Source organism: Ovis aries, chromosome 6 (assembly GCF_016772045.2).
Source record: "Ovis aries strain OAR_USU_Benz2616 breed Rambouillet chromosome 6, ARS-UI_Ramb_v3.0, whole genome shotgun sequence".
In the NCBI taxonomy this organism is placed as follows: domain Eukaryota; kingdom Metazoa; phylum Chordata; class Mammalia; order Artiodactyla; family Bovidae; genus Ovis; species Ovis aries.
In genome coordinates, this window is record NC_056059.1 from 92,852,898 (window position 1) to 92,865,574 (window position 12,677).

Below are 12,677 nucleotides of genomic sequence, written 5' to 3' on the forward strand. Positions count from 1 at the left end.
CCAGCTATATCAGTAGTGCCAGCTATATCACCGCTGCTTTTATGCTTGCTTCTAGGCATCCCGGGCTTGAACTAAAGATACTGCGCTCCTGTACTCTCTACAGTGCTACACAGTGACGTGCACACAATCACAACCACTTGTAGAAGATGCGCACATGTGACAATGTATGCCCGACACAGGAACTAACTAACATGATGGGACATGTGAACACACTCACATCTTTGAAAGCTTGCAAATTGAAGGTTTGTATGTAGGGGACTCACTGTTACCAGAAGTTCTGCCAAGAACGTAGGGAGCACAGGAAAGTTACCAGAAGGAAAAAAGCAAGCAAGCAAGCAACCAACCAAATACATACCTATGGAACCATTCCCAATACAGCAGGTATCAGGCCTCTGTAGAATGCAAGCTAATCACTTTCCTTTGCTCCGACTGTTTTGGAAGCATGAATTCCTGTATAAGTATGTTCCTCTTTCACTTGGAGTGTTCGGTGTACTCTAACCACACAAAGAGGTAAGTACAGATAACTGCTGTTAAACCTGCCACAGATCCAGCCATTAATCTGTGTACAGACCAGAAACTCAGCTTTGTAGTAGTAAATGTTCCATCATGCTCAAATGTGATAAACTGGATTGTACCATAGGGAAATATTGTAATAATCCCTTTATATTAATACAATCCAAGGTATCCATCCTTTGGGAAATAGCATGCAATGCAGAAAATATTTCCAAATGTTTTTAGCGTTGACTGTGAGCTTGTAATAAAACTTTACTTGATCCAAAGAGGCAACTGTTTTGGCACAACATCTTGCAACACCTCTAGCCAGGAAGAAGCAAAACCAGAAGTCCTGGCCTGCAGTGGGGCCCTCCAGTTCTAGCTGCCGAGGTGGGTTAGCCAAAACCAGGGCTGCCTTGGGAGCTTTGGTCAAATTACAACCCAAGGGCATTAGCCATGGCCAGAATGGGCAGTGACAGGGCACTGACTGGGAGGTAGGGCAGTGAGTGAAAGTCACTTGTGTCCAACTCTTTGCGATCCCATGGACTATACAGTGCATGGAATCTGCAGGCCAGAATACTAGAGTGGGTAGTCTTTTCTTTCTCCAGGAGACATTCCCAACCCAGGGATAGAATCCAGGTCTCCCACATTGCAGGCAGATTCTTTGCCAGCTGAGCCACAAGGTTAAGTGGTTATAGTATTAAAAGTATTCTGAATTTGACTGTATACTTAGCGTTACCAATGTGATGTATGTGTGTGTGTATTATTTTTGTACTGGGTCTTCATTGTACTAGACCTAGATCTTTGCTGCTTTTCTCTAGTTGTGATGAATGGGGGCTATTCTCTAGTTGTCATGCGTGGGCTTCTCTTGTTGTGGAGCATGGGCTTTAGGGTGCATAGGTTCAGTACTTGCAGTCCCTGGACTCTAGGGTGTGTGGGCTCCATAGTTGTGGTGAATGGGCTTAGTTGCCCCATGGCATGTGGGATTTCCCCAGATCAGGGATGGAGGCCATGCCTCCTGCACTGGCAGGTGGATTCTTTACCACTGAGCATCCAGGGAAGCCTCTACATGTGTGACGAATACTTTCATAAGCTTACATTAGAAGTTAGCATCCTCTCATATTAATATGAAAAACATCTTCCAGCATTTCTTGTAAGGCAGGTATAGCGGTGATGGATTCCCTCAGCTTTTGATTGTTATGAAAAGCTTTATCTACCCTTCATTTCTGAAGGATAACTTTGCTGGGTAAACTTTTCTTGGTTGGAAGTTGCTACGTGACCATGCTGGTGCTTTATTATGGACTTCCCAGGTTTTGAAACTGTGAAAAATATCTGTTTATAAGCCATCCAGTTTGTGGTATTTTGTTATGGCATCTTGAATGGACTATATCAATTAAAATAGAATTGTTTATTGAAATTATTTTTCTCTTGTAGTGCTTTCTTCCTCCTTCATATATTATACACTTTGGTCTTGATGATTGTACCCCTAAGCACTTTACATATATATGTACCTCTTTATATACAGATATTTTTCAAGATGATCAACAAGATCATAATTGCATATGTTCAATATTTTTCCTGTGAAAGAACACATGGACAGGTTTCTAAGTCAGTACATTCAGTTATACTTCAGCATTCTTTAAATGCTATATAAAACTAGATAGTATGGACAATGTGATTTTAAAAAAAAACACTTTTTCATGTAATGAAAATCTTGGTTGTGCCCAATTCATTGCTCTTGTAAGCCTGTTCACTGGAAAAGTTAGAAAACTATTTAAGGATATGTATGTGTATGTGTGTGTGTGTGTGTGTGTGTGTGTGTGTGTGTGTGTGTGTATGTGTATGAAAGATTGCTAGCATTGCAATACAATCCTTTCAGTTCAAGAACCTAAGAGATACAGAGGGCAAGAAATTTATCTAAGGCCAGATTTAAACCATGTCTGACGCCAGTGATCATAAAATTTCCATGAAACACTGCCAGCCTTTCAGCTTATATTCTTAATAAGGAAGAATGGACTCTTATTAATGTGATTGATAGATTTCTTGAGTAATTTTTGAAATCCAAGGCAGTAACTGTCATGTATTTTCATCTTGTCACTCTTTTGCTAAGTATGGTTCTTAAACATCAGGGACGTTTTTGTTGGGAGGATGAACATTACAAGTTTTTTTTGGAATAGAGAGTTGAGGCCCCGGGTCTTCAGATTCTTTTGTTCTCTCCTCTCTTCCTTTTCCCCTTTTCTTTTCTTGGTTATTTATCCAAGGCTGCCCATAGGGATAATCTGAGTACTCTAGTACATTTAGCCTATGTAATGGGGATACAAAAGAACTCTGAACAATGGGAGCGACAACAAGGAAGTTAATACTCCACAGTAGGGATAGGGTTAAATGGGTAGCTTGGCTGTAAGAGAAGGTGAAGAGTCTTTTCTGCTTGGAGATGGACATAGCTGGTAATGCTTGAGTTGAAAATTGAAGGATGAGTAGACATTTTTCAAGTAGGGAGGGCATGCTAACCATAGGGAACAGCATGTAAGCACTTGGTGTTCTGAAAATAATTGGTACAATCAGACAAATGTCTATTTTCTATCCTGGGATTGGCAGGAGTTGCAGTGGGAAGTAAGAAAAACCAAATCGCAGAAGGCCTGTCCCCTGAAAAAACTCTCTTGCCTCCAATCTTGTCTCATGTTGCAGGAATCATCTAGATGAGAGATGAGGGCCTAAACTGTGGGATGAGACATGATAAATTTGAGAGATTTAAAGATTGAATCAGTGCCAGCTGAAACTTAGCCAGGGTCCTAGTTCTGTTGAATCTCAAACTAATTGGGAGACAAGTTAGCCAAGAGATGGGAAAATTGGTAGTTAGCCAATTTCTTGTCTGATTCAAGATTTCCTGAGTTACTTGATATATCCATGTCCAAGGCACTTTCTCAGGGACAATAGAAGGCATCTCAGTGGATGGGATTCTAAATTGCTTTTCAGGACAGTGTGAGAGTAGTTAAAACTTATAAAACAATCCTGAAGTAATGGGTTAAAGATAGAGTTCAAAGCTTGAATCCTGGTCAATCCTAGTGTAAAAGGTTGCTAGGACTTGAGTCTTGGTACAATGTATTTCCATTGCAAAAGCCAACAATAAATGATGTCTGTCTTGCTTTGTACTGTACCATAGTAATTGAGATGTTTATGTTTCAAAGGAGAATAACATAGAGGAACATTAATACTATATCCCCATTCCTAAAATTCTCGCCTACCTTGTTATTCTAACTTCACCAATGTGATAGTTTGGACTGTCCACACCAGCAAATTCCTGACTAATCAACTTCAAAAATCTAAATGAATGATGTTCCATTTAAAAGAAAAAAGGCCCACTGGCCCTTGTAAACAGAAAATAAACTTAATTCCATGAGCTACTTAATACCTTCTTATTTTCAGGAGCAGAAGGATCAGGCTGAGAAAATGTGTAAATAGGGGCAGATCTGAGAGCTCCCCACCAGAGTCAATTGAAGATAAAGGCATTGGTGCTAGGACCTCATGTGGCTGGCAATTCCGCAATCAGTATGTCTGGAACAAACACCACCAAGAAATAAGGCACTGGAGAGTGCTGACACTTTCATTAGCAGATGCAGCAAAGCAGGGTCAAAGTTTCATTTGATTAACTGAGCCCAGTCATGTGCCCATGCCTGGTTGCCAAGATGACAAGGAAAAATTGAGTACACCTTTGCACTTCAGGACTTCCCTGGTGGCTCAGAGAGTAAAGCGTCTGCCTGCAATGCAGGAGACCTGGGTTGCATCCCTGGGTTGGGAAGATCCCCTGGAGAAGGAAATGGCAACCCACTCCAGTATTCTTGCCTGGAAAATCCCATGGATGGAAGAGCCTGGTAGGTTACAGTCCACGGGGTCACAAAGAGTCAGACATGACTGAGTGACTTCACTTATCACTTATTGCACTTCTAGATTTGCAGCAGGAGGTAAGTAATGTTAGACACCAAGGCTCACTTAGGACCCAATAAGAATGGGTTCATGCTGGGTATAATCTGTTGCCACACTAATGCTGTATTAAAAACTACCACAGACTTAGTGGCTTAAAACAGCCGTTTATTATGATCACAAGAGAATGCGTCCACTGGGTAAGTTCTGCTGGGTTTAACTTCGCAACCTGGTCCTGGCTAGGCTTAGTCTGGTGACTGGCTTGTGCTGGCTAGTCAAGAATGATCTCAGCTGGGGTTATTGGCTCTATTCTATGTATTTCATCTTCTAACCAGATTCCCTGAGCAAGTTCTCATGGGAATTGCACGGGTCTAATACCCAGGCTTGGACTTGGCACACTGTCAGTTCTAACACACTCAACTGGCCAAGGTCCAGATTCAAGGATGGGGAAATTATAGTTCCTCTCTCATGAAGAGGTAGAATCTAAGACCAATTCTAAAAACAGCTATCTTTCACCTAGCCACCCAGCTTCTTTTCTATTCTGATATTATCAGTAATTATAAGTAAACATCCATGCATGGGTCCTTTTTCACACAAATGGTTATATTTTCACACAACATTGTACTTGACTATTTGCATTTTATGCAACTTGAAGTATACCCCATATTCACAGATGTATACATCTGTAGCATTAATTCCTAAGAGTAGAATTACTGAGTCAAAGTATATATGCATTTTTAAAATTTGATAGTGACAAACTGCCCTCCATAAGAAGTTGCACTTTTATGTACTTTCCCACCTAGAAATCTATGCAGTTGTTTTTCCAATTCCTTGCCAAAATGCTAATCATCAAACCATTTTACATTACAAATATGATTTTTAAAAAGATATTTCAGTAAATTTTAAAATTTCAAATGCACAGAAAAGTTGCAATGACAGTAAAGTCCTACCATATCCCCTTCATCAAGATTTCCCAATTATTAATGTATTTGCTGTGTAAGCAACTTTATGTGAATATCTATTGCCATTACTTGTTTTCTGAGCCACTTGAAAGCACGTTGCTAACATGATGCACCTTCACCTCTAAATCTAGACTACAAAGACTCTCCCTTATGAATGGTTGCATTGTGGCTTTATATTAGGATGTCAACACTGATTGAAAATACTATTAAGAAGTGATGCTGTGTTCTTCTCAGTTTATCACATCAGGAGGCGCATGACATTGACCCACCCACTACTGTTTCTGTTAACTCTGATCACCTGCTCGAGTTGGTGTCTGGAGAATTTACACAGGGAGAAGCCTGCCATTTCCTCCTTAGCAATTGAGAAGTATTTTGTGCAAAGATTTATACTAACACATTTTTTACACGTGAACAAGTTTCAAAGTCTTTCTTGAATTTGTTACAATATTGCTTCTGTTTTATGTTTGACTTCTGGCTGAGAAGCATGTGGGATCTTAGCTCCCAGACTAGGGATCAAACCCACACCCCCTGCATTGAAGGGCAAAGTCTTAACCATTGAACCACCAGGGAAGTCCTTTGTGGTAAGTTTTCTAATAAGAAATGGGATCCTGGCCCAATTTCAAATGTCTACCCACCAGCCTTAGCATCCATTGACAATTCCCACTTGAATCAATCAGCATTGTAATCGTTGCCAAATGGTTTGGTATTTTCCACATTTCTTCTACATTTATTAGTTGATATTCAACTGTAAGGGCAGGCATTTCCTTCTCTCTAATGTGTGTATATTAGTATGCGCTTATATAATTCAATGGATTGCAATCCATTACTGTCCTCTATTTTTAAAATTTAATTGAAGTATAGTTGATTTACAATATTGTGTTTCAGGTGTACAGCATAATGATTTAGTACTGCACGCTACACTCCATAATAGGTCATTACAAGATAATAGGTATAATTCCCCATGCTATACAGTATATTGCTGTTGCTTATCTATTATATATATATATAGTCGTTTGTATCTGTTAATCCCATGCATTTAATATTTCCCTCCCCACTTCCTTCTTTTGGTAATCACAAGTTTGTTTTCTATATCTGTGAGTCTGTTTTGCATAAGACCATGGCATCCGGTCCCATCACTTCATGGGAAATAGATGGGAAACAGTGGAAACAGTGTCAGACTTTATTTTTTTGGGCTCCAAAATCACTGCAGATGGTGATTGCAGCCATGAAATCAAAAGACGCTTACTCCTTGGAAGAAAAGTTATGACCAACCTAGATAGTATATTCAAAAGCAGAGACATTACTTTGCCGACTAAGGTCCGTCTAGTCAAGGCTATGGTTTTTCCTGTGGTCATGTATGGATGTGAGAGTTGGACTGTGAAGAAGGCTGAGCGCCAAAGAATTGATGCTTTTGAACTGTAGTGTTGGAAAAGACTCTTGAGAGTCCCTTGGACTGCAAGGAGATCCAACCAGTCCATTTTAAAGGAGATCAGCCCTGGGATTTCTTTGGAAGGAATGATGCTAAAGCTGAAACTCCAATACTTTGGCCACCTCCTGTGAAGAGTTGACTCATTGGAAAAGACTCTGACGCTGGGAGGGATTGGGGGCAGGAGGAGAAGGGGACGACCGAGGATGAGATGGCTGGATGGCATCACGGACTCGATGGACGTGAGTCTGAGTGAACTCCGGGAGATGGTGATGGACAGGGAGGCCTGGCGTGTTGCAATTCATGGGGTCACAAAGAGTTGGACATGACTGAGCGACTGAACTGAACTGAACTGATGAATTTGTAAGTGGGGTTATACAGTTTTTGTCCTTCTGGCTTATTTCACTAAGCGTAACACTCTCCAGGTTCATCTATGCTACTGCAAGTGGCAGTATTTCAGTTTTTATGGCTAAGTAATATTTTATTTCATATATACCACATCATCTTAATCCAGTCACATATTGATGGGCACTTGGATTGCTTCTGTGTCTTGGCTTGTATATAGCACTGTCACAAACATTGGGGTGCATGTATCGTTTCAAATTAGTGTTTGTATTTTTTCCAGATACAAACCCCAGAGTGGAATCGCTGGATCATATGGTTGTTGTAGTTTTAGCTTTTGAAGAAATCTCCATACTGTTTTTCACTGTGGCTGCACTAATTTACATTCCCATGAACAGTGCAAGATGCTTCCCTTTCTCCACATTCTCACCAACATTTGTTGTTTCTGGGCTTTTTGATGATAGCTGTTCTGACAGTTATGAGGCAATACCTTCTTGTGGTTTTGACTTGCATTTTTCTAATAGTGATATTGAACATCTTTTCCTGTGCCTGTTAGCCATCTGTATGTCTTCTGAAGAGATATTTCTCAAAAGGTCTCTGTCCGTTTTTAAAAATTACATTTTTTAAATGTTATTGAGCTGTGTGAACTGTTTGTCTATTATTTCCTTTGTGCAAAAGCTTTTAAGTTTAATTAGGTCTCATTTGTATATTTTTGCTTTTATCTCTTTTGCCTTACACTGATTCAAGTAAATATTGTTAATGATTTATGTCAGAGTGTTCCATCTATTTTCCCCCAGGAGTTTTATGGCATTTGGTCTTTAAAACCATTTTGAGTGTATCTTTCTTTGTATATGGTGTGAGGGAATGTTCTAATCTCATTGTTTTATATGTGGCTGTCCAGTTTTCCCAGCACCTTTTAAGAGACTGTTTTTCTCCATTGTTATAGTCTTGTCTCCTTTGTTATAGGTTAATTGACCATAGGGGTGTGGGTTTATTTCTGGCTCTCTATTCTGTTCCATTGATCTGTATGTCTATTCTGGTGCCAATATCACACCGTTTTTATTACAGTGCAGTATACCTGAAGTTTGGGAGGATTATACCTTCAACCGTGGACACTTTTCTCAGGATTTCTTTGCCAATTTGGGGGTCTTTTGTGGTTCAGTATTTTTCACAGAACTAGGACAAATAAATTTAAAATTTGTTTGGCATACAAAAGACCCCCAAATAGGCAAAAGAATCTCGAAGAAGAAGAACAGAGCTGGAAGTAGCGTGCTCCCTAACTTCAGGCTCTATTACCAAGCTATAGTCATCAAAACAGCATGGTACTGGAAAAAAAAAAAAACAGACACATAGATCAGTGAAACAGAATAGAGAGCCTAGAAATAAATCCACACACTTATGGTCACTTTATCTACAAAATAATGCAAGAATATACAATGGGGAAAAGATAGTTTCTTCACTAAGTATTGAGGAGAAAACTAGGCAGCCACATGTGAAAGAATGAAATTAGAACGTTTTCTCACACTATATACAAAAATATTCCAAACAAGTTAAGGATCTAAATATAAGGCTGAAAACCATAAAACTCATGAAGAAAACATAGGTAGGGATTTACTGTTGCTCAGTCACTTTGTCATGTCCAACTCTTTGTGACCCCGTGGACTGTAGCATTCCAGGCTTCCCTGTTCTTCACCATCTTGTGGAGCTTGCTGAAACTTGTGTCCATTGAATTGGTGATGCCATCCAACCATCTTATCCTCTGTCATCCCCTTCTCCTCCTGCCTTCAGTATTTCCCAGCATCAGGTTTTTTTTTTTTTCAATGAGTCAGCTCTTCTCATCAGGTGGCCAAAGTATTGGAACTTCAGCTTCAGTCCTTCCAATGGATATTCAGGACTGATCTCCCTTGGGATTGACTGGTTTGATCTCCTTGCTGTCCAGGGGACTCTCAAGAGTCTTCTCCAACACCACAGTTCAAAAGCATCAATCCTTCAGTGCTCAGCCTTTATGATCCAACTCTCACATCTGTACATGACTACTGGAAAGACCATAGCTTTGATAATACAGACATTTGTTGGTAAAGTAATGTCTCTACTTTTTAATATGCTGTCTAAGTTTTTGACATAAATTGTAGAAATATCTTTTTTTGGATCTTTCTCCAAAGAGAACAAAAATGAAAAAACAAATTTGACCTAATTATACTTAAAAGCTTTTACACAGCAAAGGAAACCATTAACAAAATGTAAAGACAACCAATGGACTAGGAGAGAGTATTTTCAAATGATATTACTGATAAGGGGTGAATATCAAAATATATAAAAAGCTCACATAACTCAATTTCAAAAAAGTAAACAACACAATTTAAAATGGGCGGAACACCTGGACAGACATTTTTCCAAAGAAGACACACAGATGACCAATAGATACATGATAAGATGCTCAACATCGCTAATTATCAGAGAAATGCAAACCAAAGTCCATGAGATGTTACTTCACATCTGTCAAAATGGCTATCATGAAAAAGACCACAAAAGACAAACATTGGCAAGGATATGGATAAATGGGATCCCTTGTACACTGTCTAGACAACATATTAAAAAGTAGAGACATTACTTTGCCGACTAAGGTCCACCTAGTCAAAGCTATGGTTTTTCAAGTAGTCATGTATGGTTGTGAGAGTTGGACTATAAAGAAAGCTGAGTGTCGAAGAATGGATGCTTTCAAACTGTGGTGTTGGAGAAGACTCTTAAGAGTCCCTTGGACTGCAAGGAGATCCAACCAGTCCATCCTAAAGGAAATCAGTCCTGAATATTCATTGGGAGAACTGATGCTGAAGCTGAAACTCCAATACTTTGGCCACCTGATGTGAAGAACAGACTCATTGGGAAAGACCCTGATGCTGGTAAAGATTGAAGGCAGGAGGAGAAGGGAATGACAGAGGATGAGATGGTTGCATGGGATCACCGACTCAATGGACATGAATTTGAGTAACTCTGGGAGTTGGTGATGGACAGGGAAGCCTCACATTCTGTAGTCCATGGGGTCTCAAAGAGTCAGACACGACTGAGCTACTGAACTGAACTGTACACTGTTGCTGGGAATGTAAATTGGTGTAGCCACTGTGGAAAATAGCATGGGGTTTCCTCAAAAATGAAAAGTAGGACTACCATCTGACCCAGTAATTTCACTTCTGGGTATATATCCAAAGAAAATGAAAACATGTATTCAAAAAGATACACACACACACACACACACACACACATACACATATACACATACACAATGGAATACTGCTCATCCAAAAATAAAAAAATAAAAATTTGTAATTTACAACAACATGGGTGGATCTGGAGGGTATTATGTTTAGTGAAATAAGTCAGACAGAGAAAGACAAATATCATATGTTATCACTTACAGGTGGAATCTTCAACCAACCAACGGAAGACCTGTGTTCATGGAAACAGAGCAAATTGGTGGTTGCCAGAATGGAGGTGGGGGTGAGTGAAATGGGTGAAAGGGGTCAAGAAGTACACATCTCCAGTTCTATTTAGTAAGTCATGGAGATGTAATTTGTAGCATGATGATTACAGTTAATAATACTGTATTGCTTGTTTGAAAGTAGCTAGTGAAGTGGATTGGAGAAGGCAATGGCACGCACTCCAACACTCTTGCCTGGAGAATCCCAGGGACGGGGGAGCCTGGTGGGTTGCAGTCCATGGGGTCGCGAAGAGTTGAACATGACTGAGCGACTTCACTTTCAGTTTTCACTTTCATGCATTGGAGAAGGAAATGGCAACCCACTCCAGTGTTCTTGCCTGGAGAATCCCAGGGACGGCGGAGCCTGGTGGGCTGCCATCTGTAGGGTTGCACAGAGTCGGACACGACTGAAGCGACTTAGCAGCAGTAGCAGCAGCAGCAGTAAAGTGGTTCTCATCACAAGAAAAGAATTCTTTGTACCAACGTATAGTGACAGATGTTAGCTGGACTATTGTGGTGATCATTTTGGATATATATAAACATTGAATCATTGCCTTGTACACCTGAAATTAATTATATTATTTCAATTGTATCTAAAAAGAAAATCCATGGTATGGCTTTTGGAGTCATAGCTGGAAGCTTGCCTTAGAATCTGTGTCAAATGATTTATAGAGCTGATGAGAGAAAACTCTTCAGTCCCTGCCTGCTTTGCAAGCAGGAGTAGGCTCAACTGTCTGTGCCTCACTCTGAGTGGATACACATGGTTATTGGACTGAGATGCTACTTTCACTACAGCAACATTTTACAGTTTCAAAAGTGAAAAGGAAAAGAAAGTGTTTCTTTCATCACTAATACTGATGACCATGTAGGAGTTTGAAGGAGGGACCTATGAATAGAACCACTCTTCCTCACCTGACTTCAGAACAGACTGGGACACAGAAGGGTTGATGTAGAGATTATTATTATTTTTTAATCTTTTTTTTTTTTTAGCTGATAAAGCTGTTGGGAGAAATGCAGTCTAGCTTTTTGGTCAAAAAGACTTGCAAATATTACACCCAAAGTTACATTTACCCACTCAGCATAGGCTAAGCTGGATTCTGGCAGGTTTCCCTAACAAGGTCCAGCCCCTGAAAAGCTTATGGTATAGAGAAGCAGAACAGATGAGAACACATACCTTTCTCAGAGACAGATCAGAGAGAGAGGTGCTAAGGCATCTCCCACATCCTTTCCCTAAACTCCTCTATCACCAGTGCACAATCTCCATCCTCCCAGTTTTCAGGTGGAGGACCTTCCATTTTGGGTGAGTGTTCCCTCCACCTTCCAATGTGTATGTCTCAAAACTTGCCTCCAGTCATCTCATCCATCTAATATTTATTTCTTTTCAAGAGTTCTTAGGATTTTCCCCCTTCTGGTGTATCTTTCTGGAAACGAAAACAATAGCCTAAAGTATTTCAGTTTTATAAAAATAAGTTAATTTTCAATCTTGATCAATGATAGGTATAGTGCATGGTATCCTATGTCATCCAGGAGTACTTCAGGGTTGAAGTACTTTTCACCCACTACTGAGAATGTTCAGCTGTCAGTCTTGAAGTCTTGCCTGAAGAGAAGCACTTTGTCTGACAGCACAGTCTCCCTAGAACAGTCCACATTCAATGACCTATTATCCTACTCATTAATGCCTCTGCCTCTTTGACCCAACTCAGAACCACAGCAAGGGATCCTCTCAGCTTCAGAGATTCCTGAGAACTCTGGTGAGGCCTTTCGAAACTATTAAAATGAAAAGTGAAAGTGTTAGTCACTCAGCCTTGTCTGACTCTTTTGTGACCCCAAGGACTGTAGCCCTGCCAGGCTCCTCTGTCCATGGGATTCTCCAGGCAAGAACACTGGAGTGGATAGCCATTCCCTTCTCCAGGGGATCTTCCCCATCCAGGAATCACACTCAGGTCTCCTACATTGCAGGCAGATTCTTTACTGTCTGAGACATCAGGGAAGCTATGTAACCAAGGACAGTCCAAATTTGTGTTTAGTTTAAGAGCAACATTTAATAAACCTCCTGTAT

At 40.2% G+C, this 12,677-nt stretch overlaps 1 pseudogene; it reads right to left on the reverse strand.

The window, feature by feature from the left end:
- Positions 1–355: 355 nt before the first annotated feature.
- LOC101107023 (solute carrier family 25 member 16-like) lies at positions 356–943 on the reverse strand (annotated as a pseudogene).
- Between the last annotated feature and the right edge of the window lie 11,734 nt (positions 944–12,677).